The sequence below is a fragment of the Rattus norvegicus genome, chromosome 2 (assembly GCF_021556685.1).
Source record: "Rattus norvegicus strain SHRSP/BbbUtx chromosome 2, alternate assembly SHRSP_T2T, whole genome shotgun sequence".
Classification (NCBI taxonomy): domain Eukaryota; kingdom Metazoa; phylum Chordata; class Mammalia; order Rodentia; family Muridae; genus Rattus; species Rattus norvegicus.
The window spans coordinates 30,477,442-30,504,644 of record NC_141535.1 but is presented as its reverse complement, the minus strand read 5'-3'; the positions used below and the strand labels follow the sequence as shown (position 1 = coordinate 30,504,644).

Here is a 27,203-nt window from a genome sequence, read left to right as displayed (position 1 = left end):
GACTAAACATATAGACTAAATATATAGACTGAATATATAGACTCTAGGACTCTTGGCCTCCAGAGAAGTACAGCTGCTACAAACCCAGCCCCTAACTGTCTGAACTGCCATACCTATCAGCTAACCATATACAAATAGCTACCAAAGCCAATCCTGGCACATTCCTGGCTGTGATACATCATCAAAGGTCGGTGTCTCATGCATAGGCCTCATTTAACACAGGGTGAAGCTTTGAGTCCATCCCGCAGCAATCCTGAGCGAGCTACCACATCCTGCTAGTCCTTACTCTCCTGCACTAAAGTCCACAAAGGGTCCCTTACTCTGGCATGAGAACAATACAAGAACATCTTATATGTAAATCTCTTTTGTTCTACCCAAAACCTACTGAGGCAAAAGCTCGGCATCTGCTCTGACAGATCTCGGGGACTCTGATGCATGGTTTACAGGAACAACTGTTGGGCCTCCTAGAACGGAGAAAGCTAAATGAAACTGCACGATGCCAATCTATGGATATAGCATTCCATTGTTTCCCCAATGCAGGGGGGTTCTCTCTCTCTCCCCACCCCACCTCTGTGTGTGTGTGTGTGTGTGTGTGTGTGTGAGAGAGAGAGAGAGATAGCCACCATGCCAGGGAAGGAAGAGAGACACCAGGCCTTGAGAGGTGCAGAAGACAGAAAAATAGTCATCATGTAGGTATCAGGGGATGCAGCTGAGAGGGGCCAGGACACAAAGATAGAATATAGATTTAGTAAGTGATAACTCGGGAATATCAGAGAATGATACATCAGCCCCATGGAGGTTAGGAAGTGGCCCAACCATTAAGCTGTTTAACACATATCCAAATATAAAAGTGTGTGTGTGTGTGTGTGTGTGTGTGTGTGTGTGTGTGTGTGTGTGTGTCTTTCACTTGGGAATCCAGAACATTGGGGCGGGTAGCAAGGAATGTGCCACCACCAGTGGGATGGATTTGTGTAGCTCAATTTGGCTACTACTGCTACTACTGTGTGTATGTGTGTGTGTGTGTATGTGTGTGTGTGTGTATGAATATATGCAGCATATTCATGTGGAGACCAGAGGTCAACCAGACGGTAGACACCTTTCATTCTTTTAGAAAACAAATGAGTAACAGTTTAAAGAAAGGCCAGGCTCTGTTTGTCTGGGATGACAAGCACACACAATCATCTTGCCTTCCCTACCTGGGGCTGGGGAACTTACACTCTACCACCTGACTCATCTTCAAAACAGGGACATTTTCCGAAATAGCAGGGATAGAATTGCCACAAACTTCCATGGCAGGGGAAGGCCTAGGGTTTTCTTCCTACAGCAGCAGCAAGAGTTTTATAGTCATGCTGCAAGAAATTGTAAGTGAGCCCCCACGGCCAAGGCAACTTCGTCAGATAGGCTCGGCCTAGCTTTGTGGCTTCACAGCTGTGGGAGCCAGTCAACTTCCTCTGTTCACGTTAACAACAGCCTCGACACTTACGGGGCCACTTTTGTTGCACATCAAGCCCCTGCCAGGGTCTAACTAAGGCGTTACCAGCCTTTCATCTCTGTTGCTTTCCTGTATTTTAATACTCTCGTGGCAGATTCTTAGCAACTCGGCTGCTGCCAAGCTGAGCCAAGCAATCCCACAGGAGGTAGCCATGATTGTTTCGGTTAATCAGAATGGCATGGCTTTGAATAGTCTACCCTGGTTCCACTTTTCCCCCACTAAGTCCTGTTATATGTTATAACATATATAACATTTATATATATATATATATATAACCACTGAGTTTTGCAGACTGTGAAATTTTCTGGAACCTTTTATTCTCTGTCACAGCAAAAATGGTTGTGTGTGCAAAGCACCTGGTGCATGGTAAGGGCTCAGTAGTCAGTAGCTGTAGTCCATGTCTATCATGGAGTTCCACAGAAGGTCCTGGACGTTCCGACAAACGAGCCTAGAACCCCAACAGCAACACCAACCCCCCACACAAGAGCAAAGCAGTGCGTCTTCACATAGAAAGAGATGTTAATGAAAAAGTAGTTTCCACCCCCAATATTTTGGATTAAGTGGTAGTTCGAATATGCTCGGCCCAAGGAGTGGCACTATCAGGAGCTGTGGCCTAATAGTGGCAGAAGTATGTCATTGTGGGGGTGGGTAACAAGACCCTCCTTCTAACCATGTGAGAGCCGTTCTTCTGTTGGCCTTCGGAACAAAATGTAGAACCCTCAAATCCTCCTGCACCATGCCTGCCTGCACACTGCCATGCTCCTGCCTTGATGCTAATGGACTGAACCTCTAAGCCAGCCCCAATTCAATGTTGTCCTTCTAAGAGTTGCCTTGGTCATGGTGTCTGTTCACAGCAGTAAAACCCCAACTAAGACAGATGATATCAATTTTGATGTGTCTCCTGTTTCTTTATTTATAACTTTAGAAAGATCACACAGTTTCCAGTGGCAAGAAATACCCAGGTAGAAAGAGTGGCTGTAACCTCTGCTGACAGGGGAGATGATACTCCAGCTTGAAATTTCTAGTCTCCCATGTTGGAAGGCACCAATTAGTCACTGCATTGGTAGGAATTGAGATCTGGCTCAAAATGGAGCAGCAGGACGGGCCCCCAAAAGCTGGCCAGCGTACTGGCTCCTGATCTGTGTTTCTGTCTCTGAGTTTCCTCTCTAGTTTTAGCCTGTATTATTAGGTTACTTCTAAACTGTTTCCTTCATCTTGGGGTCACAGACTTGTGGTCTACAAGTCAAACTCCACCTTCCGATTTAGTTGTCCACATTGAATCATAAAGACAGAGATTTCACATTATAAAAGCAAGATGACCTGGCCTCACTTTAAAATTCAGAACATCTGGCACCCTGAGGCAGCAGTCTCATGCAGAAGCAACTGGCTAGCTAGAGAGCACCTCCCCTTCTTAGCCAAGCTGCCCTTACTCTGCTGGGCCATATTCTCCACCAACCCTGGTGATTTTGCAGACACACACACAACCTCCTCGATTCACTCCCTAAGACTGAGATAACAAACTATGACGGGCTGGGGTATGATCAACAGAGATCCATCAGCTTGTTATTCTGGAGGCTGAAAGTCCACCACTGAGATATTGGCAGGGTGGGTTCCTTCTGAGGGTCTCTCTCTTTGGCCTGTAGATGGGCACCCTCTCACTGTATCTTCCTGTGGTCTCCACACCAGGTACTTCTGCATTCATAAGAACATCAGTATTGTTGGGTCAGGATCCATTCTACGAAGCCTCTGTTCACATAGTTACCTCCAACTGACTGGAGACTTTGTCTCCAACGGACACGCTCTGATGGCACCTGTGATGATTCCTCTCAATTATCAACTTGATGGGATGGAGAGACACTGAGGAAGTGAGTAAAGCACGCTCTGATTGTGTTTGTCAGAGTTTCCAGAGGCAGCTGACTGAAGGAGGAAGTTGCATCCAAGGGGTTGGAGACTCACGCTGAATAAGCAGAGGAGAATGCCTGACACCACAGCCTAACCTCTGTTTCCTGGTTCTCCTGAAGCTAGCCACTGTGCTTTTCTCACATAGAAGCTGAGGAATTTGCATTAGACAAGCAGTTTTCTTGGTCCTGAGAGGGAGGCCCACCACCTTCTGGAGGTCCCCTAGGAGCCGTACTGAAGACCAGAAATGACGTTCAACTCAGCTGTGGTATACATGGATTCCTGGAGTGTGTGGTGTCCCTCCCCTCATGATGCTCTGGGTCACAAGAAACTGAAACCATGAGCCAAAACAGAGCTGTCTCCTTTGAAGTCACTCTCTCGGCTGTTAGTTACAGCAACTCACACAGTCCCTCTCAAACAGCCCTCCTTCTTTTACGTTGTTATTTAGCAGCACTTGAATCCACCATCAGGTGATGGCAGCCCTTGGCTTGGGTTGTGATTTTTTTTCACAGCTTTGTGTCTTCTTTCCTTCTTCAGCCCCTATATGAAGCTCAAGAATGAAGCCCACAAGGACACAGACATTTAAAGACAGGAAGAGACTCAGAGATTGGACATAATCTCCCCTGGTGGTTTTCAAACCACTTTTAAGACAAAGAACCTTCAGGAAAAAAGTCAACAAGGGAGCTCTGGGGAGATGGCTCAGTCTGTAAAGTACTTGCTGTACATAGATGATGTCTTGAGTTCAATCCCTAGGACCCATATCAATAAAACAAATTCTAATACTGGGGAGTCGGGGAGGAGAGCATTGCCAGTCTTACCAACTGAGCGGTCTCCAGGGTCACTGAGAGACTCTGTCTCAAAATGAAAAGTATGAGGTAGCAAGGGAAGTGGCTGGGAAAAAAGAGTTTTGGCAAGAGCAGAAGGAGTGAGAGGGAGAGGGGGAGGGAGGGGAAGAGGGAGAGGGGGAGAGAGGGGAAGAGGGAGAGAGGGTGCTGGGGGCCAAAATTACTTAAATTCATTTTATACATTATAGGTATAGAATGTAAAATCATCAAGGAATAGAACAAGGGGAAAATAAGGTGAAAATCGATTGGGGAAGACACCCAGTGTTAGCCTCTGTCCTCCACATGTGCACACACACACACACACACACACACACACACACACACACTCATGCACACTTCAGGAATCCAATACCATAGCTGAGTTGAGCATCATTTCTGGTCTTCAGTATAGTTCCTAGGGGAACTCCAGAAGGTGCTGGGCCTCCCTCTCAGGACCAAGAAAACTGCTTGTCTAATGCAAATTCCTCAGCTTCTATGTAAGAAAACTAAGGCCCATCCACATACCCCAAACCACACAGAGCCAAGAGCAGAACCTGATCCTCTGTCTCCTGCCTTACATTGTTCCTTGTCTGGAAGATTCCAACAAGGCATGCCATCCATAGATCTGGATGAGGTCATTTGAATAGCTGAAGCAAGAGAGGAATTCTGGCATTTATGGCTGGTAGCCAGAGTAGCCTGGAGCAAGGATCTAGGAGGCCCAAGTTTGCCTGATGAGATGCCAACACTGGCTGGGTTGTATTAAAAACTAAGCCTTCACATGACTTACCTGTTCCTCTTCAAACATGGAACGAGAGTCTTCTCCATGGACTCTGATGGCTCCTAGAATGTCACAAGTTAGGATCCTCAACTATTACTGTGACAGTTACCATGTCCTTCTTACTGTTACTGAAGTAGTACAAATGACTCCACAAGAGCTCCTTGTCCTCAGAGTCATATCTACCAGCACTGGGCCACACGCTCATCCTCCCCAACACAAAACTCCCTACAGAGAGGTTCTTCCTCAGACCTTGCCTGCAGAGCACCAAGGACACCTCCACATCTGTCCCCAGACAGGCTTGCTGTCACTGAGAGAGAAAGGAGGGGAGGAGAGAGAGAGAGAGCAGAGACAGAGACACAGAGTCAGAGAGACAGAAACAGGGAGATGGAGACAGAGAAAGACAGAGATAGAGAGGGACAGAGAGACAGATACATAGGGAGGGAGGGACAGGGGAGAGAGAAATAAGACGACTCACGGACGGGGTAACAGTAACATGAACCAAGCATTCTGAACCACAGCGAAAGTGCAAGCACAACGGCTATACTTTGGGGGAATTGTAATTATACAACTGCAAAGCAGAAATGGCAAGAATTTGTTCTCCAACCAACATTCCAGTGACAGGCAGCTCGTTACACATTCGCCCCCCCCACCCCCACCTCCACCCCCACCCCCCATCACAAGCACCCGGAGTACTTCTAACCCACGGAATGGGCTCCAGGACTTAAGAGCTGATCCACAATGTCCCGCTCAAGACTCCTACTTTCTCGTTATCTGCCAGTTACGTGGAAAGGACTCTGTGCACCTGGAGGGAGCAAACCCAAAAGAAGGGGACCGAGGTCTGAGATGCGCCTCTTTCTCACCATCGGCATTCCCCAGTTCCCCATCCCCACCCCGCACATCTTCAGTGGCCTGCAATGTGGCAAGAAAAAATGCTTTTCGCATCCAGTCACGGAGATCTGAGGCTTACCTATCTTTGCAAGTAGCAGCATTTACTCTGCCAGTGTATTTCTTGAAGCAGCGACCTACCCACCACTCCTCAGCTCAATTCCCAGACTTAAAGTAGTTTAAGGCAGTTCCCTTGTGAAGGTGACGGAGCAAATGGCCAACTCTGGCTTTCTCTTTAGTATCTCCTTCCTCTCCCCTTCCTCTATTAAAGGAAGTCACCCACACGCATTGTGTCAGGGCACTTATCGCTGACAGACATCAGGCTAAAGTTTCTAAAAACCTAAGTACTTGGTAGATCAAAATGACATCCCCAACATAATTAGGATATTTGGGGCAAAAGCCCTCAATGACAGAAGTGAACAAGAAGACCATCGCTCTGGGCAGTCCTTCCCAATTCGGAGCTATTGAGTCAAATCCTGACTGAGACCCACTGTGCTGAGCGGTGGGGCCGACGAGTCTCATCCCCTCCCACCCTCCCTTCCTCTGGGTCCCCAGATGGGTTGGTTAGCAATCAGTTAATCAGCTTCCTGACAATATAATAAAATACTTCAGATAATCAAGCTGAGGAAAGTTCCTGGTCACTGACAACGGGGCTGGTAAATACATCGTTGCAAAGAACCGCTGAGTGGGCAGATAAGCCTTCAGGAGTTTTAAATTTGACTGTCTTTCTCAGGAAAAGAGGGCATTTAATAACTATAAAGTGTCAAACGTGGAAATTAAAGTAATCTTTAATAAAGTGTGCCCAGCGTGCATAAAATATATAATTACAAGTATTACTTGAGAAAGATGCATGGATTGTATTTAGCCTGGGGCTTTGCATTTTAAGAGGATGTGAGGGGAAAAAAAAAAACGGGAGAGAGTGCAGAGAAATCATTATTGAAGGCTCTTGCGGGAAGGATCAGAGATGTTGGGGTTGTTATACGCTAGTGATGAGGAAGCAAGGGGAGAGGGAGCTACAAAGGTTTCTTCAAGTTCCTTAAAGATTAGTCAGGCCTACTGAACTTAGTCCTGCCCAGTTCAGAGGGAGCCATTGAACCAACTACTGGCTAAGAACCAAAGTGCTGAGAGGCAGGGCTGAGAGTCACATCCCCTCCCACCCTCCCTTCTTCTGGGTCTCTAGATTGTTTTGTTCTCCACTGCCTTAGTCAGCTTTCTGTCAGCATAACAAAATCCTGGAGATAATCAATGCTGGTAAAGGGAGGGCCTTGCTTGGATTCCTACAGCCATGTAAAAAGATGGTTTGCCCCAACACCTTTCATCCCAACAGCAGCGGACAGAAGCAAGAGGATCCCTGAGCCACGCTGGCCAACCAGTCTACCCAGTCAACAAGCTATAGGCTTAGTGAGAGACCCTGTCTCAAAAACTAAGATGTAAAGCAACAGAGAGAGATCCTCACCATGGACCTCTGGCCTCCTCCACACAGACACACATACAAAAGGAGAAAGAGGGAGGTGAACATCAGTTTTTGCCTCACCGTTTCCAAGGTTCAGGCCTTGGTAAGTCGGTTCCATTGCTTTGACACATAGCAGATCAAAGCCACTCAACTTATCTCCAAGAAGCAAAAGATAACGAGGCAAGGATTAGAATCCCAAAGGATTCTTCAAGGGTGCGTCCCCAGTGACCTGAAGATTTCCTACTCTGAATAACCTTCACCACTTCTCAACCGTGTCATCCTTGGGACCAAACCAATACAGGAACCTTTGGCAACAGTCAAGATCCGAACCACGGCACCCACTCCCGATTCCTTCTTGTCTGTCAGGTGAGCAGCACTGCCCATGACAGTAGCATTCTGTCCGCCCTGCATATGGATCGAGAGCCGGCTCCGTGCTTCACGAAGCTGCTCATTACGCCGTCCCCACCAACTTTGTCTCCTCAAGCTGGCTTGCAGCATCTCAGCTGCCGTGGAATGGGCCTCCGGGCTTCCCTTACTTTCCTCATCCACACTCATCAGCCTACACCCCAGAGCACCCATCCCAACCACAGGCATGACCGTATAAACCACCAGCATAGCCTGGTAAGACGGACTTCCTGCAGGTTTGTGGTTTCCACCGTAAGCTGTTTTAAATTCGGTTGTGATTCCTTAGAGCCTCCGGTTCTCGTGCATTGTTGTCAGGCCTCTCTACAGGTCAGCCCATCGCAACCTCTTCACCCTGACTCTCCACCAGACACTCACATGCCCTTCACCTCCTCGTGTCTCCCTACCTTTCTTCTTGACAGTGCCTCTGCCTGCGTGCCCATCTGGTCTTCTCCCGGTAGGAGAATCTGAAACACCTGGTATACCACCCATCAAAGATTCCTTTCACACTTTGCTGAGCCTTGGGAAAACTCACGACTTCAAACAGGATTTATCACACATCGCGTAATTTTTTATCTTTCTGTGTCTTCTCTACCACACTATTAACTTACTAAACGTAGGAACTGTGTCTTATTTGTCTGGGCGTTTCTTTAGGACTTAGCAGAGTAGCCGGTATATAGTACATGTTTGTCAAAGGAAAAACAAAGCCCCCATTTCAAGGATTTGCTTTCTAGTCTGCCTAATGTATCCAGCCTGCCTGGGAGCTGGCACATGGGACAGCATTCTGGGAGCTGGTTAAAAGAGGGTGAACGACCCCCAATGGCTCCTGCTGGGCACCCTTCTACACTCCAGTGTCTGGATGAAAGCTGACAGCTCCTGCCTTGTCTGTTTCTAAGTGTCATAACTGGAACAAAATACCTTCATTAGCCAGTCTGGCCACATCGAAAACACATGGCTTAGAGAGCAGAGACTGCCTGGTTCTTTTCTGGTTCCTATGGATACGATGCCTCTTTTGACCCACTGGGATCCATCTGTGTGGGCAGCTGCCATATCTGAACATAAAATACAGCAGCGAGCATTGGGTAGGGAGAAGTCTGGGGGGGTGGGGTAAGGTAGACCTGAGAGAGAACATATGGGTACTCATCCTTGGGGAAGACTGGATCTATGTGAAAGCTTCTAGAAAAAATCAAATGTAACTTTGTTTAAAAAAACAAACAAACAAACAAACAAAAACCCCTTTTGCTAAGTATAAGATGTGAAAAATCACCCCTGAAGATTGCTTTCCCTTCTGCAACCAGAGCAGAAGTCTTGGCTCTGTTTTGATCAGTTGCTTCTAGACATACCCTTCCCAGCCACCACCAGGCAGTCAGGCACTCTGACATGTGCGTAACCAGGAAGCAAACTAGGCAGGCAATCTGTGGAAATGCAATATGGCGTCGACTCTTCCCTTTGCTCATTTCACTAACAAACACATACATTTAGGGAATACGATGATTAAAAACAGTACCTTCTCCGGCCGAGTCCTTCAGATTTACCAGGAGCTCTTGCTCAGAGCTGCCTTCCTCAGGAAGAATCTGTGGCACTAATTGAGAACACAGCCCACGGTCACAGAGTCACTTAAGTGAAACCAGGAGCCGGAACGCAAACCCAGCACTTCGGCTCCCAACAGCAGTTCCCTGACGCCCACACCTACCACCGTCCGTCCTGCCAGGCTGCCACCGAAGCCCCGGCCACTTCTCAATGGAAGTGCAAGAAACCAAGAAAGAGAGGCTGGGGTGGGGGTTAGATTCTGGTAGGTATGTGACCTCCTGGGCTGTTTTTAATCAGTAAAGCAAATAAAGCCATCACTTTCAAACATGGGTGCCTCCTTCTAGAAAATAAAACAGATAAACTTCTGGCTTATAGGTTGTTGATTTTTTTTAACCACTATCTCTGAATTTATAAATTTGGCTCTTGCCAATACATTGAAGATTTTCGAAGAGGTTTCTGATGCTGGATTCGTCTCCGAAACTGAGGTCAGAGATTAGCGCTGAGGGATTGTTTTGCTCTGACAACAGTTGCCCTCCCGCCTCCCAGGAACCACCTGATGCTCTGCGAATAAGTGGAGGCCTGCACTTAATCACATTAGTCAGTCCCTAAAATATCTGTGTAGCAGAGAGTTACAGTAAAGGCAATGCCTTGTAGTTCAAGACCATTGTGGCTTGCGAAAAATCATCATTATTTTGTAACACTACCTCTTTTCCATCCCAGCATAAGGTCCCCCTCCCTGGCCATGAGGTAGGTGTAGCAGATACAACATTTTCCCATCTTCTCTTCTGTGGTGTTGGGGACAGAACCCAGGGTTTTGTTCATGACCCATCTACAATGAGCTACATTCCCCGAATTCAGGTACCACCATTTTGACTTTAGAGATTAAGACATGTGGAACCTGGAAAGGTTTGTTGCAGGATATTGGATCATACTGTGAAACCTAAGATTGTATTGTTTCCTAGAAAAACCTGATTCTAATTGTGGTATGACTCGGCCTTAGAACACATTTTTTAATCCCTCTGGCTGGAATACAGACACACCCTTAGCACACACCTTCAATCCCAAACAACAAAGGTAAAGTTAGTTTGTAGAAAGAGGCACCCACGTTTGAAAGCGATGTCTAATTGAGTAGCAGAAAAAGTGATGAATCAGAGAAAGATTTAGCAGAATAAGACATGTCGAGCTCAACAGAGAGGAAGGAGGGGTGACTTAAGAGAGAGTGCAGAAAGGAGAGAGAGGCTGGGACAGGTGTACAGAGACAGGTTGTAGAGAGAGAACAAGCTAGACACAGGTGAAGACAGACAAGGCAGAGAAGGAGAAGGAGCCAGAAGATTAAAGCACATGAAGTTAGTGTGAGGCCAAGCAGACAATTCAAGAGAAACCAAGAGACTCCAGATTGAATCAGTCAACTTGGAAAGAAGTTTGAGACAAAACAGTTGAGTTGAACCAGCCAGCCAGAGATCAGAAAGAACTAGGAAGGGGTGAGCTTATTCAGCAGTGAGTTTCAGAAACTGAAAGAATTCTCTGCATATATTAGATTGTACGGACACTACAAGCTTCCAGGACTAGGTGTACGTTAACGGATAAAGGCAGGAAGCCTCCAAGATGACAATTACAAAGGGTAACAAATGCCAAGTTTACATAACTAAAACCGATGAACCAGGAACTACATGATCCTAAATTCCTAACCCCAAATGGAGCATTTTTCTTGCCAGCTAGAATGTTCCTTTTTCTGCCTTCCCCTACCTGCACCCCATAAAAACACTGCCAAGACAGAAAACATTCATTGCAAGTTTTGAGGAACAACAGTTAGACTGTTGGTAAGAAAGTGGGACCCTCTCTTGAGTGGAAAATGGGGCCTCTCCTCTTCTAGGTGCAGGGAGAGAGAGAGAGAGAGAGAGAGAGAGAGAGAGAGAGAGAGAGAGAGAGAGAGAGAGAGAGCGCTATGCCAGCATATCTATACACTCACTTATCTATGTCTCCCACGTGTTAACCCTTAATCCTAAAACCCATGGGTGATGCATGAACCTCTCACAGTTGAACAGCATTCATTGTTTTCAAGGAGACTTTCCAAGTCTTCATAAATTCTCAGAGTTGCACAAAAGAAACTGAAAGGTATCTGTGCACTACATAAAGCTACCAAGCCCCAGCTCTCCCACTCTGACCACTAGGCTTTGCATGTAACCAGTGTAATGGGTAGATGAGTTTGCACGTGCGTTCCTGTGCACTTGAACAAAACGTGCGGCTACATCGTTCTTTGCCTCTCTGCTTGCTTGTTTTGTCAGACCTTAATTCCACAATGGCCTGCGTCTTCTGTAAACTGAAGGATGAGCTAGACAGGGCCCAAGCACCACAGCCAAGTTTTGAGGAGGAAGACTTGAAATTTAGGAAGACATTTTGACTCTTGAGGGTATTCAGTGCACTGTGGCTGAGTCACGCTTGACATTGCTCCTCCAGTTTTCCCATTTACAGATCATTATGCAAAGAAGGGGATTTACATATGACCAAATTCAGCAGAGTAAATGATACAGCATGTGTTCCAGCCCTGGCTGGTTATGCATCTTAACATTTTATAGCTATTTCCCTTGTCAGAAGTATAAATCTACCCCCACAACACACACGCACACGAAGAAATAATTTTAAATGGAGTGTATCAGAAAATCACAACTCAGCAAAATACGGCAGTTTCCTGACCAGGACTGAATAACTAAGTTATATACACACTTTGCAGTTTGTGGTTCTGCGGTGGTCCAAGACTACAGGGTGATCTGGGACAACAGACTCTCATCCCTGAGAAGCCAATTCCAAGAAGATAATCAAAGTGAATTGTACCTGGAATATGGAATCAAACACCACCCTCTACTCTCTGGGCTTTGAAGATCAAATATAATAAACCTGTCATGAACCAAGACAAAGGGCCACCAAGGAATGACAAATTTCTGTCAGGTTCACATTTCATCAAAATACTTAGGGTAGAAATAAAAAAGAAATCCCCTTTCTCTTCTCTCAGAGACTGAAGGAAACTCTGCTGAAGAAAAACTGGTCAGGTTTTTCAATGTGTTGACCAAAGCCAGCCTCCCACAGCGGGGGAAAAAACTGGAGAGCAAAGAATCATGCTGGGGAACAATGCCCACCTGTCCTGTCAGCATGGCACAGGCCAGAAGCTGTTGCCAGATAGGTCCATGCACTACAGAAGGCTATACAACAAAACAGACTGGAGACTTATGCTACTGAGCTATGTTAAACATCCGAGGGTATCAAACATTCAGCCAAGGACAAAGTTTTACAGATAGATAGATAGATAGATAGATAGATAGATAGATAGATAGATAGATAGATAGATAGATAGATAGATAGAGATAGAGATATATAGATATATAGATATATTCCCAATCTGAATTATTTTCCTTGTCAGATTAGAAGGCAGTGGCATAGTGCAATCAATCATGGATTGAGCATCAAATCCAAAGTGCTAAGGTCTTCAACCTGTCACTCACCTGAAGAACAAAAATACAGGGAAGCATTCAGGAGAACAAGTGACTTCCTGAGGAGGAGCAGAAGGAGGAGGAAGAGGAAGAAGAGGAAGAGGAAGAAGGAGGAGGAGAAGGAGAAGAAAACCTCTTTGCAGCCCACTGTCTCCCATCTATATCATCATATTGATCCTCACAGCTCTGCGAGGCAAAGAGTGCGAGGCAATGGTTTTTCAGGGTGCAGATAAGAAACCTGAAGATCAGAGCTTTCCCAGAAACATGTAGCAATTTGTAGAGCAAGGCCCATGCTCTCTGATTCCAAGTTCAAGGTTCTTTCCAATGTAATCTTTGCGTAAGCTGCATATAAGGGTTCTGTCTATGCTTGTGGTATCCCTAAAAACGCCTTCTGCTGACACGTCACCTAGCAGACACAACTCCTTCATAAAGACGTCCTTTTAGCAATTTCGTACCTAACTTCCTATCAGATGCATTAAAAAAAAAAAAAACTAACTCACTTGGTATGTTATTCTGTTCATTTTGTAATATAAAACACATATTTAATTTTTCATAGCTTAGAACAGTTATCTAAGCTATTCTGAGGCCTTTGGAGATAATCAGAATATCTGAAGTCGTCATGTTAGGCAGTGGTTCTTAATCTTCCTACTGTTGTGACCCTTTAATACAGTTCCTCATGGTGTGGTGATAATCTGTTTGCTACCTCATAACTGTAATTTTGCTACTGTTATGAATCACAATATAAGTATCTGATATAAAGATGGTCTTAGGACCCCTGTAATAGGTCGTTCGACCCCCTCCCACAAAGGGGGTCATGAACTACAGGTTGAGAACTGCTGATTTAAGGGAAAGGGTTTCAAGTGTCTATCAACCACTATCCAGAAGATTAATGTGGGACCGTGAAAGGCAGCCTGGTTCCCAGTTGAGCTAAGGCTAGAGACCCCAGTGACCCTGAAGGAAAGGTAGGCACTTCACCAGATTCCAAGGCACCAGGCCCCTATCACTAGACACAGTCCTCCATAGATTTGTGACCATCAGTCATATAAAGGCAACATCCCAAGCCACTCCACAGGTAGAGGACATGACCTGTGGTCACTTAGGCTCAATACAGATCTCCATTTTAATGAGGTACCTAGAGGCCTGAAGGGCTTAGTCAATAAGCTTTCCTTCCCAGACATTCCTCCCTGCAAAAGGTATCTAACCTCAGGCCCACCCTGAGAAGTGGAGTATGGTTTTACTCATCTGCTTTCTGCCATGACAATAGATGTCTTAAAACCATGGACTGCCTCTTTTCATCAGGATCTGCCATGGGAAGCCATGGAGAAGGTCTTCACCTATAGAGCAGCCATCTAATCTCCTGTTGAAGGCCTCTCTGAGCTCCCAGCCATGGCTGCCACCAAGCCAAATCAAGCCTGCAGCCATCAAATCAAGATCAAGCTGCATCATCAAGCCAAGAATGCTTCCAACAGTGCCTGGGTGCCCGAGAGACTGAGAACCAGATGGCCCTGGCCTCACTGTAGGCCTGGGGACCCCCAAGCTAGCTACAGCTGTCCTGTGTCTGAGACCCCTGGAGCAGTGTCCCGGGGTGGTCAACATCCCTGTGTCCTGCCTCCCTGAGTGGCCAAGCCCTGTGGCAGAGCAGACCCAGGACCCCACCAACCGTACAGATTAAGAACACAAACGTGATCAAGACAATGTCTTTTCTGTATGGAGCTTAAAACAGACGGGGTACCGATAAGAACATAATTCCATGTTCTGCTACCTTGGGTCAGGAGAAGAACATTCTGGAAGTGTAGAGAAACAACAATCAGTCTACTGTTGCACACCAGAGATGGCTTTCCAGAGAAAGCCACACTCATGCCTACAATTTGCCACGTGGCTTTCTTGGAATTTTTCTAGCTTCCTCTGTGCTTCTTGACAAGGCCACACCATCGACTCTAACTGCCCAGTTTTGCCCACGCCATTCTTTTAGCCCCTTGAGTCTTAGTTCAGGGTCATCTTTGTGATCCTTCAACACTCAGCTCCAATGCAGCCCTTCCTTGGACGTGATCATGACCTAACGGGAGTAACCGACCTGAAACAAATCTAAACAGATTACAAAGAAAAGACTCAGATTCCCTTACACTTCTCTTCATCCTTTGAAAACTCGAAACCTCTCAACTCCACAATCATTAAGTGATCCTTATACCTAACAGTCGTCAAATGATCCTTGTGTCCATAATTTAAAAAACAACTCACCCATGCTACCTGTGTGTTAATAGTGAGAGAGAGAGAGAGAGAGAGAGAGAGAGAGAGAGAGAGAGAGAGAGAGAGAGGAGCAATAAGGATCATGGCTTCCAAAGCTTGTAGTACTATACGGCCCTAGTCTTTGGCTAAGCTGGAGGCCTGAGAGAGGAGGTTTTTCTCTGCTCTGCTAGATCCAGTTAGAATTGTGGCAGCAGCCCGAAGGGTAACCACGGTCAGGGTCCCTGGTCAAGTGGTGGTGAATTTGGGTGAAAACATGTCAACACTGCCCTGGGGAAGACCTCGTCTTTTCAGCTGTAAAATTACAGAGTGGTTCCTTTGGCCATCAGCAACTCTTTACAAACGGGACCAAAGCAATTTTCATCAGAGATGCTATGGGACAAAACTGAAAGATATATTCATATTGCAGGGTTTTGCAAACCCTCCGGATGTCCTAACAATAAGTTACAGATGTCTAATCCTAAATTAAGAAGTTAAATGCTGTGTGGACTCTACAAATGGCAATTTTCTATAATTTGAGAAAAATATTTGGTAGCTCCATTCCCACTGGAAATGGCTGGCAACGGTTCTGCTCTCTGTTAAACATCTCTGTCAGCCTCTCCCAAGGCTGCAATCGCACCAGAGAACAATAGCCTTCCAAAAACAACAGAGAATTGCTCAGGAAACTATAATTATGATTTTTCCTCTGGGCATTTCAGCATTTTATAACCAGGGCAAGTATCGGGATAACCGAGCGCATACATTCACGTCCCTTTAAGGGCACTAAACAGTATCCTGGCTTTCTGTCATCTGTGCTGTTGCCCTATTCGCTTTTGTTTGAAAGGAGACTTTATCAGTGTTCCTGGGCCTTGCCATTCTATCTCTTCACTCTACCTGCAATAAGATATCAGGCTAATATTGGCAGAGCAACTCCGCACAAGGATTCTTTGTTCCAGAAAAAAAAAAAAAGTATGAATAGTACATTATTAAAATGGAGCCGGAAGTGTGTTTCATTGGGCTTATTATTTACCCAGTGAATATTGTTGTGGTACCAGGCACTTGACCAAAGATGAATAAGAGGAAGCAAGAACCCGAGTTTGCATTTCACATGAGGATCTCCGAGTACTTTCCAAATACGAACTCATATATCAACTCACTTAGAGGCAGGACTCAGCAGTGAGCCGCAAGGAGCCTGCTACGAATGCCTCCTGCCACCGTTGCAGATTATGTCAGTGGGTCTCTGAGAAGTCTGAAGACTCAGGGAAAGGCGATCAGGATGGGTTGAGTTTGGAGCTAGGGAAAAAAAAAATACATTAACAAAGAGACTCATAGTTACAGCATGGAGTTCTGTGGATCACTGACTGATAACACTGTTTCAAAACCAAACGCTTAACAGCTGACAAAGTAAATGTTTTACTTACTGTAAATTCGTTTCTTATCTTTGTCTAACAGGTTCATGACATCGGTAATTTGGTTCTCCTTTTTTTCCTGCAGAGAAGATTTTTTTCCCCAAAAATACATCATACTTTTTATATTTACAAAATAATCTGCTCTTTTCTGAATAATAGTTCCATTAAGATTTACCATATACCAACTCAATGTGAAAGTCAAAAATGAGGAAATCTCATTCATTTGGATCCCACTAAATTCTGAATTTATATAGGAATACCTAGTAATTGATAGATTGTTCTGTTAAAGTATGGGGGGAAATGCCCTCAGAAAGTCATGCCTGCCTTGTGACAAGGGCCAAAGGCAACAGTCAGCAACCATCCAAGGGTCTCTGGTACCGGAAACGCATAGCTCATACCATAGGCCTTCACAGACTGTCAAGACACAAACCTCAGTCATATCATTTCCGATCCAGAAAGGGAGCTTGTTGAGCAAAGAAAAGCAAAGAGCCAATGGGACGGTTTCACCATTTCAAAACCAGGAGTCGATGAGGGTGGTTGAGCCAGGAGCTCAGATTCAGCCTGATTTCCCACCTCTTACGGATCAGCTTCCTCAGAGACTGAGTTGCCATCTTGAGCTTGATGCAAGTCTCTTGAGGGTCAAGCCCTCATTTTACCCATTCCCGGAGGCTGTGTAGTCTGGTCATTCCCATCAGAGAACTGAGGATCCTCTGGGAAGGGGCTCCTTAGAGGGGAAAAAACGCACATTGGATATACTGAGTAAAAATGTATAGGCATTCCAAGATGGCTGGAAGAGTCTACGCCCAGCAGCGTAGCAGCTTGCCCATCTCAGCCCATGTGGCTTTGTGTTCCGGTCCCTGGGAAAGACACAACCATTGCAAAATTCTCTACTAGGTATTTCTTTTTGTTTATTTACATGTACATACACATGCCTGTGTATGAGGAGAGCAGGGGGCATCAAATCTCCTATAACTGGAGCTACAGCCATCAATGAGCTGCCTGATAAGGGTGCTGGGCGCACCCAGGACAATATTTACTGTCTTGTTTCCTAATTGGTTCTTAATCTATCAATAAAGATGCTAGTGGCCAATGAGCTGAGCAGAATAGGCGGGACTTCTGGTCCAGCAGACAAGCTTGCAGATGCAAGAGAGAGGGGATTTTTTTACCATACTTCCAAAGGAGAAAGGGTGACCAGCCTTGTGAGATCTCCTGCTGAGCGGCCTTGGGCCGTTTCCCCAGGCAGAAGATTAGAAAGGACCAGCAGTTGAGCCATAAGCCAGGTTAAAAACTAAATTTGTGTGTGTGTGTGTGTGTGTGTGTGTGTGTGTGTGTGTGTGTTTCGTCCATGGATCCGAGAGAACCTGGGTGGGGGCTGGTGGCACAGCCCATTCCTAGAGTTTAAGGCGAGGTAGCAAAAATTCCCACTACATCCAGCTCCTACATTAGGTGTTTCAACAAGTGCTTCTGTTTACTGGGACTTGACACATGCTAACATAATCATCCTACCTGCCTTGGCAAACATTGGTCACTACTTTTCCTGATTTGCTTCTTTGCCGAGGTTCTATAGAAAGTGGCAGGGGAGCTCAAGAGCCACGCTGAAGTTACCGGGAAGGGGATACTTAGAGTCACAAGAGACCACATAGCCCACAGAACTACTGTATGGAGACTAGAAAAGAACCCATGAAAACTTACAAAATGGCATATTTGGAAGGTATAAACCTGTTATACTTTAGAGGGTTTTATTTTTCCCACCGTTACAAATTCCGCTGCCATCTGTTTCAAAGCCAGTATGTTTGTCTTTCAAGGAAAAAAGAAACAGATAAATCCTGGGGTGGTGGGAGTGTGTGTCAGGGCGAGTAAAAAATGAGTCGACTTTTGTGAAAAGGTAAACAGGTTGTAATCTTATACCCCATGGGGGGGGGTGTCAGGGGAGAATAAGGTGGCAGACCCTGAAGATTCTCCAAAGGGCTTAATAAAAATGATAGGTGTGTCTTGAAGATGACAGGGGTGTGGTCAAACTTTACACAGGACTTGACAGGTGGCAACAATGTAGCCGTTTGAGTCAGCCCTAGTACTGGCATGCTCACTGCAACCCAATTATCCCGATCTGTATAGAATTTAGCCATGTAGCAGATTCTTCTTCCAGTCTTCCACAGGCCATCCGCTGCTGACTTTCTACCAAACGACCATTCTAGCTCCCTACAGACCTTCTGTTGCCCAAGTCTTAGCCACCATTGGTTAAGTTGCTGCACAGACTTGAAGGCAGGATACATTCCTATTCGCTCTGCTGTTTGGGGTCTTTAGGGATTTGATCCAGATTCTTTCAGTCATCTGGACTGATCAGAGAGATGACACTAACAGTGTTAGGTGGAAATAACTTCCCAAGCTGCAAGAGGCTCCTCTGGCCGATCAGGAATCAGTAGTTTTCAAACAAGAAGCAAGAGAGCATACAATTGTGTCTGTGTCGAACAATGCGTTTAGGTGACGCCCAGGGAATTTCGAAAGCAACTTAGTTTTCCTCTGCATGGGATGAGGAGTCAGCATGCAGTAGAAAAGGACCTTTCTCTGCATCTTGCAGTGGTGGTGGTTGCTATTCTTTGAAACGGAGGTTCCTGGAAAGCAGGGATCACAGCAAAGACTGCCTCAATTAAGACATAAACGTCAAGCACTGCCCACTTTACAGATGCTTTATTTGGCAAACAAGATCATTCTCCTTTCCTTCTATGATCCTACCGTGATCTGTCTAACAACTTTGACCTAACTTGGACAACGAGGCATGGTGAAATGACAGACATGCTTACAGAAAAGCTGGGGTCAGGTGGGCCATGTACTGGCATGGACAGACACCAGTAACACCCTGGGAACTCAGCATGTCTGCAACATGAATGATGAGGATGTGGGCCAGCTAGTCACTACAGGGGAGCAGTCTCTCAGGTTGCTGGTACCCAGGAGAGGAAGCTGTACTTGGTGCATTCTGAACACACTGCCAACATCAGTAGTCTTCAAATGGGATGGCTTTGCCATTCATGAGCCAGATCCAGGGAAGGCCTTGTCATTCCCATGGGTCTGGGACATTGGGATCCCTGACATGGCCATGCTCATGTCAATATTACACAGTCCCGGGCTTCATCTGCTCCTTATAGCTTCCTACTGCGTTCTGTCTTTCTGATCCTCACTTCTGTGTGTATTATGCCCTTCTTCCTAACCAGGCAGCCAGGCTCCTTCTGACCTGATACCCCCAGAACAGGACAGAGTAAGAAAAGGCCTCTCCCTGCCTTTCTTACCCCTTACCTGCATTGCCTTTTACAAGTCTCTTACTTCCTCTCAGGGGATAGAATATTAAGTCGTATCTCTATTCAGTGATTTGGTCTCTAATGCCAAGAGATGGCAGTTAAAAATTAACGTGATCACATGTCAAAGTCTCCATTTTTATGGTGTCTGATCCCACACAGGTAAGGAAAGATAGGCAGACACACACAAGAGCGTGACCAGCGTTGCAACATCCTTCATACCTTCGTCGAAAAATCTCAGTTCTCCCAAAGGTGGATGACATATAAACTCCCCTGGTTAATCTCCCTAAGCGACTTTTCTGGCTTTAGCACAGAATTAGGACAAAGGTGAACAAGAAAGATAAAGCAGGGGCAACAAGGGACAGTCACAGTCTAGAGATCCCTTGCTACAGAATACATAAAAGGTGGAGGAGCTGTGGTTCTTACAATATAGTTTTCCCATCTCTGTGTCACTTTATGTCTTTTTTTTTTTTTTTTTTTTGACGTGTGCAATGGACGCTGCTCGGTTCAGTTGTCCTCAGTTCATGCTGCCTCACAAATGTGACCCATCCTCTTGGTCACTGTCGCTTGCCTCGGAATTGTTGTTGTAGCTCAGTAGCTGTCTGCCCCTGCAAAACTTGGAAGGCTGACGGCAGACTCTCTCATACTCACCCTCCTACACCCCATCCCCTCTTCTCCTTTTGCAACCTGTAAGGACAAAGTGAGGAGCGGACAGCCCACCTCACTGCCACAAGACGGGAGCCAGCCAGCTTGCAAGAGCTGGCCGCTGAGGGAGAGAAAAGCTGTCAACAGTAAAAGATTTAGGAGAGCAGGCTCAGCCTGACACAAGCGTGAGAGTTCTTAAATCTGTACAAAGACGATTTCCAGAAAATTCTTATTCCCGACTCTACCTGGTCTACTGTTGACATTGTTATCAAGTAATCATGTAAATAATGATCGAGAAAAACGTTAAGCAACAAACATGAGATGTGATAACTATGTCTCTTCTTTCTTTCTTTTGTTGTTGTTGTCAAGGGCAAACCTTGACACTGCTCAAATTAATGAAGTAGGCTATCTGACTATTAATAAAGCCTTAAGGGCCCTGGGATGGATTGATCTTCCTTGTATGAAATACAATCTCCCATAAAACAAAGGGGGCTATGTTTTACTGGCAGCCTCAAAGACGGGCTCATCACATTCATTCGACTTTAATATACATTTTTAATTATTCATCTGCAAGACATAAAATAGCTCATTTTGAGAAGTCTCATTTGGATGGTAATTTGCGAATAAGAACCAGGGACAAGCCCGTATAAATTATTCTTGTAAATATATGTACATAAAATATCTCCCAAAATTTTAACAAACCAGTGACTAAAATCTTGTTGGGAGGCGTGATCCAAAGATAATCACCCCAGGTTGGGATAATCTTATCGTAGTCCATCTTCTGCGAGCTTCTTTGGTAATCTGAGGAGTGAGATTAGACTCTCATTATGAACTACTTATAAACATCATTTGAGATGATGGGAAAGTAATTTGAAGAATTCGGGGCCTGGTAATGAGTTCCCTTTGAAGTTGGGGCGGGATGGCAGTGGGAACAGAATCTGAGATAATTGCTGGCTGTCTCCAAGGAGTCCAAATGTTGATGAAGCTCTGTGTTTAATAATTAAACATGCTAACCTCAGAGGAGAGGGAGCCACGCTGCAAGAATCCCTGGACGTTTAAAAAGCCTGCCTTGTTTTACCAGAGCACTTTTTACCTCGATCCTTCTCCTTCATCCGGTTCCACCTCTGCTCTCAGGTGTGCCTCTGTTTTAGGCATGACAACAACTGAAAGCTCAGAAGGGGAAGAAAACCAACTGAGGAAACTCGATTTTTGGCCTGCAATGTGCTGCAGTGGTAAAATGCCCACCTTCCTGCCTGAGGTGCCATTCCGGAGACCAAGCAAAGATTCTTTCCAAAAACACGTTCAGGAAATCAACAAATGTTTGCCTCGCTCTTTGAAGTTTACAAGCTCTTGGATCTGGGTGAAGTCCAATTAGTAAAACCCTAGGCGTGGCCCTTCCCATTCATTTGAATCTCCATGAGACTCAGGAAAATTTCATTCTAGTTAATCACGCCGTGGTCTAGAATATTCTCCCATGACCTACAACCAAGGGAACACTCATCATCCATTTCTAATGTCTCCCTCCGGCCTGGGTAACCCTAGCCCAATCAGAAGGGCCCCTTGACACAGCTTCATGAGTTAGGGAACTTCTAGTGACAAGCACAAAGAGATGTGTGCAATTTCAGGCCAATCCCCCCTGGTCTCAAATAGCATATAGAAGAAAAGGAAGCAAAGAGAATGGCTATGCTCATCTAGAAACCAGCGTCAAAGGCATCCAAACTCAGCTCAACTAACGGTATCTGCACTTGCGTTCTGCGGTACCAGAGTGGAGGGTGTCAACTTAGGGAAGGGAAGGGGACATAACAACGTCTTAAGTAGTAAGCTTCAAATCCCTAGTTCATAGCTGAAGCAGACAGAAGCTGCAACATCTGTCCTCCCCTGGATAATGTCTGCTCTACCCCGATGTGGGTCATCCCATGAGACATGGTTGTTGCACAAGGCTCCCTAATCTCCTTTGCATCCCTCACACCAGACAGACACTGCTGTTGGCAGCTCTCCCTCAACCCAGGGAGAGGGAGCAACCAAGCTGGTATAAGAAACGCTTCTATTTCTTGGCACGCTGTTAAGGTCAGCAGAACGTTGTTCCTGGGTACAGGCGAGGATAGCACAGAAGTACTTGAATCATTGAAGACAGAACAATATAAGGAAAACCATTTACCAGGTTGAGTAGAGCCCGGCAGGCTCCTGAGAGCATTTTCAAATAACAACAGATGCCTGGCGCTTCCTCCCTCACAGGAGAACAGATTTCACTAAGGAATGGGTCTGGGGTTTGTGATTCTCCAGATCACGGGTGACATCAAGTTGTTCAGATGGGTCCACCATGATTATCTGCCTTTCCTTGACTCCACCCAGCACCCACCCAGAACCCCAAGGTACAGCCCAGCTGCAGTCAGTGGGAAAATGGTTCCAAATGACTCTGTAGCCTTGGGCACCAAGTATCACCCGGTGATAGCATGTTCCACGTTGGATGGATTCCCACCAGCAATGACATCTCCATTTACAAGCCACGCCATGATGGAGAAGATGTGGAGCATTGGACATGATTTTTAAATAGGTCCCCAAAGCAGGATCTCGGGGCTCCCCTTCACCTTGTAGAATAAGTCTCCTGAAAATCTCCCAACAAAACAGGTGTCTGAAGGGGCGTGATGAGCTAATACTGTGCTTGCCCATTTTCTTACATTCATGCATTTTAAATCCATCTTTGTGAAATATGTCTGTGGGCTTAAGACTTCGAGGCATTGCCTCTGAGGTAGGATGCTGCTCCCTCCTGCTCCAAGTAGTCCAACAGTTTGAGTCAACAGAAGTAAGAGCTGTCAGCCCAGGAGTGGTGTGGCCCCTCTCATGCTATACAGGCATGTAGTCAACTTTCCCGAAGCCTGACTTTCTTCTTCTTTGGTAGTTTGTGGTATAAGGAAGTGTAGAACCACCAGTCAAAATTGAGGAACAAAAGAGAGGAAAGAAGAAAGTTAGAAAGTTAGGAAGGAGGGAAGGAAGGGAGGAAGGGGAGGGGGGAAGGAAGGGGAGGGAAGAGAAGGGAGGAAGGGGAGGGAGGGGGAAGAGAAGGGAGGGGGAAGGGGAGGAAAGAAGGGGAGGGAGGGAGGAAGGGAAGAGGAAGGGGAGGGAGGAAGAGAGAGAGGAGGGAGGAAGGAGGGGAGGGAGGAGGAAGGGAAGGGAGAAAGGAAGAGGAACGAAGGGGAGGAAGGAGGAAGTGGGGAGGAGGAAGGGGAGGGAGGAAGAGGAAGGAAGGGGAGGGAGGAAGAGGAAGGAAGGGGAGGGAGGAGGAAGGGAGGAAAGCAAAGAAGGAAAGCTTTTGTTTTGTTTCGTTTAGTTTTTTGAGAGAGGGCTTCTCTGTGTAAGGGCTCTGGCTGTCCTGGAACTTACTCTGTAGGCCAGGCTGACCTCGAACTCACAGAGATCCACCTACTTCTACTTCCCAGTACTGGGGAATTAACTGTGTGTATCACTACTGCCCTGCCTAGGAAAACACATTCTTAAAGGGTGGCCCCGAAAATAAAATCTACTGTAAATAGCGTTAAGTATCGCAGGAAAGGAATAAAGCACTAGATTTGACTTTTAAATAATAAAATAAGTAACTAAACCTGTCCCCTGGTGTTAGCCACTCCCCGGTAGCCTTCCCTCTGCAAAGCATGCACAGCTCTTCCTGCTCTAGACGCAGCTCTGAGTGACTCCCCAGAACTCTGCTTCTCAGTCTCTTCTAGCACTGAGTCTAGGACGCTAACCTCTACTGCTTGTCTGTTACTGCTCCAGGTCCCTGCTGGCCTCAAGTGGCCTTGGCGTACTCTACAATATTTCCGTTTCTGTCGGTGAGGACTGCTGGTGAGCAGGCTGCCTCAGAGTGCAGAGGGAGCAGGAAGGAGGTAGAAGAGGATACAATGGGTAGCTCCCTGAGGTCAAAGCATCAGGCAGAACCGGAGGTCGGAAATAAACAGATTGACCAGCCTCTCACCTTTCATCCCTGGCTCTTCGAGATAAGAGCTAACAGCAAGGCCATCTGGGCTCAGTTTCAGACTTTCCCAGCCTCTACTTCACAGTGCTTCTTTCCCTTTGAAAATCCTGTCCCTGCACTTTGTTAAGAGGTTGACTCAGAGAGGCCCTTAGTGCAATCATTAGCAACCGAGGGATGTGTAGCACGCGGCTGGGAAAGCGTCATTCACACAAATGTTACGTGGAGATGTATATATACAGGAACTTAGTCAGATGATGTTTATGTCCAGTCAAAGCATCATGCCCAGGAAGGACTTAAGCCATAGGGAAACCACACCGTTACCACCTCCCCTTTCTCCACTGTTCTCCTGTCTTCCCTTTCCTGTTATCAAAGTCAGCATCAAGGACAGATCCTAAACTCTATCACATATACCTTTTAGTAAACCAGAGTCAAAGCGCTGTCTGTAAGTGTAAGTCACTATTCAGTTGGAAACGTTTTATGATCGAAGCCAATTTTGCTGGTTTTCCTCACTGAGAATGGCTTCCTTAACACAGCCTAATCCCACCCACCCCAGGATCAAAAGGGTTGTTTGCTGATTGCTGTAAACATCGGTTAACAGCCTGCAGCAGGAATGCCCTGGTTCAGATCCTGACTTCCCCACAGATGAGTGTATGACCTTCTTATTGTATTACCCGACTTTTATCCTCTACAAAATAAAGGCAGGACAAGCGAGCTTCTCATCTCCAGGTATCTATCGATGCAAAGCTACACACAGGACTTGCTAACACCACCAATGGCCTGGCTTTGTCCGACATTACCAACTGAGCATATTTTCCTTGATATAAAAAACATGAAAGGTTTTTTTTGGGAGGGGGAGTGGCTCCTCAGAAAGTAACAGTTAAAGAAAACATTTACTTCTCAGGGTTAACATCTTTTTATAAAATTCTGTCTCCAAGGTTGTTTCACGCCACGTTTTAGCCTCACTGGAAGAAAAAGAATAAAAAAGATCCAGGTGTGGTGGTGCTGTGATCCCAGCACTTGGGCTGAGGCGGGAAGCCTTGCAGTTAGAGGCCAGTTTAAGCTACACAGTGAGACCTGCCTTGAGAGTGGGGCTGGGAGTCTGGGAGTGTGGCTCAGGGGTAAAGCACTTGCCTGGCCAGCCCAAGGCTCTGTGCTTCATCCACAGCAGCCTTGTGGGGTGTGTGTGTGTGTGTGTGTGTGTGTGTGTGTGTGTGTGTGTGTGTGTTCATGTTCATTCATGTATTTAGTATTGCTAAAAATCTTCAAGTAAAACTAGACACAAGAAAAGTCTAAGTTTTTACCTTTTCTCCAAAGTTGAAAATTTTCACTTGTTACTCATCTAAAGCCTTCTTCATATAGTTAGCACATCTCGATATAGGCCTCCAATAAAATCTCCCGCATTATCAATATGCAGTAGTAATAAATAAGATTTGAGAGGGAGCACAAAGAAGTGTTTTACGTGAGTTCACAAAAAGAAATCAATCATTCCACCTTAAAGCCTCTCTCAGGGTAATATTTGCAATACTTCCTCTCTGCACCATGGTACAATGTTTCCAAAATGGCATTGTCTCTGTAGGAGCTGGAACAAGGAGTTCTTCTGCAACACAGTTACACCTCCAAGTCCTAAGAGTCCTCAGAATGCAGGAGGTGAGGGGGACGGCGTTCCTGCAGCTCTGAGCTCACGAGCCAGTGGGTAGGCATCCTACTTAGCCTCCACAAATACGCCTGGCAGCAACCAAGGAATCATTTCTATGGAAATTCACTGCATTTTTTTATTGAGCCAAATATGAGTTTGTTAAAAGTAAGTTTTCTCCTTGCCCAGGTTTTCGCCGAGACTCTGAAAGGTCACGCAGAAGAGCCGCATGAACAGCCATGTCTCCGAGGAACTGAGAAACAGTTTTCGATCGCCTACTCCACCAGCGGCTTCCTGCCTTGTCCTTCCGGTCAAGTCTCACAGCTGCTGCATGCGTCTGCTCCTGCAAGTTCAGATCAGAATATCTAATTATCTGCAAAGGATGTTCTATGGATTAACTGTCAAGTGTTTTGAGACCATTAACTCCTTGATAAATGCTAATGAGATGCTTCAAGGGGGCAGATATTATTGGTTATCTAACGTGCATTCTTTCATGTGCCTGTACAAACCCCTTAGGTTTTATTATTATTTATACAGACCTGTTTCCAAACTGCATTACAACCCCACACCACCCTGCAAATAACCATCACACCTTAATTATAAAGTCTTGAATCTGAAAGTGCTGTTGTTGTCTTAGCATCAGAGAGGAGGTAATCTGTGGAAAACCTCGTTGTGGCAAAACCAGCCTGTGCATTCTAATACAGATGGTTGACTAGTTACCCTAAGGAAGTAAGACCAGCCAGCCAGAGGGAGAAAGCAGAGATCATAGATGTATTCTAAGCTTCAAGTTAAACCCAGCACTTAGACCAAAGGCTTTAGAAGTACTTTGAAAAGACTTTAGAAAATTTAGACTTTGGAGTTTAATTTCCACTTCTGACTTTTAATACACCTGAGGTGAGCTAGAATCCTTGCACATTTTTCTTTCCTACAGGGGGTGAGGGTAGGGGAGACACAGTCCCTTTGGATTGAAAAAAGAGAGAATGAAGAAAACTTCTATGTGGGGCTCTAAAACATCCATCTCTGTTCCCACTTCAGTCTTGATTCATGCAGGGCCCCGAAACAGACCCTTGAACCTGGGTGTCTGTCACATGTCCACACCTCTACCTAAAATCAAAACAATGCCCCAGTTGCTACCTCACCAAGAAGTCATAAAGATTAAGTTAGAACATTGAACTTCGAAGATGAAAGGGTCAATATAAATTCCAAGCATTATGGTCCAGTCACAGTGGATTGGTACCATTAAACATGATTGGTACCTGTCAGCAGATCCAAACTGGAATGACCTTGC

At 45.8% G+C, this 27,203-nt stretch overlaps 2 long non-coding RNA genes across 2 annotated transcripts in view; one reads left to right on the top strand and one right to left on the bottom strand.

The window, feature by feature from the left end:
• LOC102550768 (uncharacterized) overlaps positions 1–9,351 on the bottom strand; it is a 47,310-nt gene extending 37,959 nt beyond the window's left edge. Inside the window, exon 1 of the long non-coding RNA XR_015670487.1 lies at positions 9,241–9,351. This is a non-coding gene — a long non-coding RNA (uncharacterized LOC102550768). The remainder of the gene's footprint in view (positions 1–9,240) is intronic.
• An 8,195-nt stretch (positions 9,352–17,546) lies between these two features.
• LOC147996008 (uncharacterized) lies at positions 17,547–26,331 on the top strand. The gene is made up of 2 exons (XR_015670520.1): positions 17,547–17,660; positions 26,105–26,331. It is a non-coding gene; the product is annotated as an uncharacterized LOC147996008 (long non-coding RNA).
• Positions 26,332–27,203: the final 872 nt, after the last annotated feature.